Here is a 3984-nt window from a genome sequence, read left to right as displayed (position 1 = left end):
CTTCATATGCATGTGAAAGTTGGAAAATGAATAAAGAAGACCTTAGAATAATAGGTGATGTTGAGTTATGGTGTTGGAGGAGACTACTAAAAGTACCATGAACTGCCGAAAGAACAAACACTTCAGCATTGGAAGAAGTACAACCAGAATGCTCCTTAGAAGCTAGGGTGGCCAGACTTCATCTCTCTTATTTTGGACATATGATCAGGAGAAGCCAGTTCCTGGTGAAGGAAACCAGTCCCTGGTGAAGGACATCATGCTTGGTAAACTGGAGAGTCAGTGAAAAAGAGGAAGACTCCCAAAATGATGGACTGGCACTGTGGCAGCAGCAATGGGCTCATGCATAGTAAGAATTGTGAGCTTAGCACAAGTCTGGGCAATGTTTCAGTCTGTTGTCTCTATGAGTCAGCTCCCAAAAGTTGGCACCAACTTGTTGGCACCTAACATCAACAGTGTTTCATGCACATAAGATTGCTTTAATACACTAATATTCATTGGCTTGCTTTTGATTTCTTAAAATTTCTTGTAAGAAAAATGTTTGATCTCTATATTTTTTTTAATTAGCTTATAACTTATTTCTGACAATAATACCAGTCATATAAGTTAAGTTTCATCTAAATACATTAAACTCACACACGCACACACATTTTAAAAAACACACACAACTTTTAATGGTTCTTAGATGTCTTCATCCAATGTGATCTTGACAAAATTGATCCCTTCAAAAAAATTTATTGTAAATTTAATTTACTTATTTTTCATATTTGCATAATCAAGTTACAGATATAAGTAATCATAATGGAAAATGAATTTTTCAAATAACATGATTGCTTAATCAGTGGGGTTTCTTAGCTAAATTAACTATTCATAATGATTTTATTTTTGTTAATTACTTCTCTTACCTTAATATTGAAATGCATGAACTACTAATAAGGACCCAACACATAGGAAATTTAAAAAATCCAATCACACAAATCCCAAATTCTTATTTAAAAAAGCCAACCCTATTTTACTATGACCATGCCCCTGCTGACTCCCAAAAAAAGGTATGATTGTTGTTGTTAGGTGCCATCGAGTTGGTACCGACTCATAGGACCCAATGCACCACAGAACAAACAATGCCCGGTGGTGGGCTAACATCACAATTGTTGTCATGCTTGAATCCATTGATGCTACCACATTACCAATCTATCTGACTGGGGATCTTCATCTTTTTCTCTGACCCTCCACCTTACCAAACATTATATCCTTCTCCAGCAACTGGCCCCTCCTGACAGTATGTCTGTAGTATAAGAGATGAAGTCTGGCCATCCTGGCCTCCAAAGAGCAATCTGGCTGTACTTCTTCCAATACAGATCCGTTTGTTCTTTTTGCAGCCCATGGTATTTTCAATATTTTCCTCCAACACCATAACTCAAAAGCATCGATTCTTCTATGGTCTTCCTTATTCACTGTCCATCTTTCTCATGCGTATGTGGTTATTGTCAATACTATGGCTTGGGTCAGGCATACCTTAATCCTCAGGGCAACATCTTTACTCTTCAACACTTCACAATAGGTCTTGTGCAGCAGATTTGCCTAATGCAACATGTCATTTGATTTCTTGGCTGCTGTTTCCTTGAATGTTGATGGTTGATCAAAGAAAAAAGAAGTCTTTGACAATTTCAATCTTTTCTCCATTGACAAGAATGTTTTTTATTCATCAGTTGTGAGGATTTTTGTTTTCTTTACATTGAGATGCAATCCATACCAAATGCTATGGTTTTTGATCTTCATCAGTAAGCATTTTAAGTCCTCTTCACTTTCAGCAAGCAAGATTGTGTCATCTGCATATCGCAGGCTGTTAACGAGACTTCCTCCAATCTTGATGAAACATTTTTCTTTGTATAACACAGTTTCTCAGATTATCTGCTCAGCATACCAGTTAAATAAGTATGATGACAGAATACAACCCTGATGCACACCTTTCTTAATTTTTAACAATTCAGTGTTTCTATGTTTTGTTGGAACAACTGCCTCTTGGTCTATGTACAGATTCCTCATGAGCACAATTAAGTGTTCTAGAGTACTCATACTTCACAAAGTTGTCCATAGCTTGTCATGGATCGCAAAATCAAAGCCTTTGTGTAGTCAATAAAGCACAGGTAAACATATTTCTGTTATGCTCTGCTTTCAGCCAATATCCATCTGACTTCAGCAATGATATCCCTCATTCCATATCCTCTTCTGAATCCATTTATTAGGGCATAATGAATCAAAGCTGTCCATCTGAAGAACAGTTTTGATACATTAGACACTAAAGACCAAAGACTAGAAGAGTTGTGGGATGACATCAAGAACATCATACAGGAGGAAAACAAAAAGTCATGAAGAAGACAAAAAAAGAAGGAAAAGACCAAAATGGATGTCAGAAGAGACTCTGAAACTTGCTCTCTGGCATAGAGATGCTAAAGAAAATGAAAGAAATGAGGAGGTACAAATGCTGAACAGAAAATTTCAAAGGTCAGCTTGAGAAGATAATATCAAATATTACAATGAAATGTGCAAATATTTGAAGTTAGAAAATTAAAAGGGAAGAACATGCTCAGTATGATTTCTATTATCAAATGTATTTCGGTAAAGATGTAGAGTGTGGAGTGGTGGTGCAATGAATTAACTAATGGTAGAAAAAGCAGATACAAATAAACTTTAATGTTAACACTGGTAACAAGCAAATCATTAAAACAATTGCCACACTTATTTCTGGCATCATCATTCTTCTCTTCCTTTTAACACCACTGACTTCCTTCATTGTTTAAGTGGATATTCAGAGGATTTGGGTAATTAATCATACAGCACTTTTTAAAACACGCCTTACATTGGGATGCCTTTCAAATTAATCTTTTTTCATGTGTTCAAAGAAGTACATTATGCCTCATAAAATCTCCAATTATTTTTTGCTATATATTGCTAATCTATATTAACCCAATCATTCAATTCTTGATAACCAAGTGTTGAATAAAATATAGACAAATGATGGTACTATACATTCATTTTTTCTTTTGTATTCTAAGTCAACAAATAGTCTCTCCCCTTTGAAAGAAAATAAAATAAAACAGTATAAAAAACACAGCCACCTATTAGGAAAATATACTATTAAAAAAAAAATAGGTTGAGACTACATATAGTAAAGTGTGTTGTTTTTGAACACTAGAATAGTAAATAATTTAAATGAAATCATGACAAACTAAATAGTTACATATGTATGAATCCTACTGAAATTACTGGTAAAGCTCATTACAAAGTGAACACAGGTTAATAATATGTGAAAAAAAAATCATCTATGATATAAGTGCAATGAATTTGTACCTATACTCACTTTGAAGTTCATGTATTATCATTACTTTGGTCAAATTTGAGACGTAGGACAAATTATTTGTCTCTGAATCTAAGTGACTTCATCTAGAAAATGAAAGTCATATTATTTACTCTTCTTAAAGGATTTTTTTTTTAATAGAGTAAAACTGAAAGCTATAGCTTTATCATATTAGAATAATGTTTGTGTAAGGCAAAGATATAAAATAAAGCCTATATTGTAATCATGTGCAAAGTGTCTTCCATTTAGCAGAAATACAACAAATATTGCTTAAGTAAGTGAAGTAACAAAACATTAGTGAATTATGTATGGATTATGAAATTATGAAATGGATTTCCATATGGGAAATACTGAAATATCAAGTTTTCATAAGCAATATGAGGTGTAAAATGTTAGTTAGAAGAATAGAAATTTTCTTTATGCTCTAATTTTAGTTGTAGTATTTAAACTATATTTGACTATGTTTGCTTACAAAACAAAGACATTTTTGTTACTGTTGTATTATACAAATTTATATTGTTCCCATCCATTGTAGTTGTCAGGTGCCATCGAGTTGGAACCGACTCATAGCGACCCCATGTACAGCAGAACGAAACAATGTCCGATCCTGGGCCAACCTCACTACTGCT

At 33.9% G+C, this 3984-nt stretch overlaps 1 pseudogene; it reads left to right on the top strand.

The window, feature by feature from the left end:
* The first annotated feature begins 1020 nt into the window (after nucleotides 1-1020).
* Nucleotides 1021-3984, top strand: part of LOC102826444 — a 16196-nt pseudogene continuing 13232 nt past the window's right edge.

Source organism: Chrysochloris asiatica, unplaced genomic scaffold (assembly GCF_000296735.1).
Source record: "Chrysochloris asiatica unplaced genomic scaffold, ChrAsi1.0 scaffold00199, whole genome shotgun sequence".
Lineage (NCBI taxonomy): Eukaryota > Metazoa > Chordata > Mammalia > Afrosoricida > Chrysochloridae > Chrysochloris > Chrysochloris asiatica.
The sequence above is the reverse complement of the archived record's forward strand: the minus strand, read 5'-3'. Positions and strand labels throughout refer to the sequence as shown.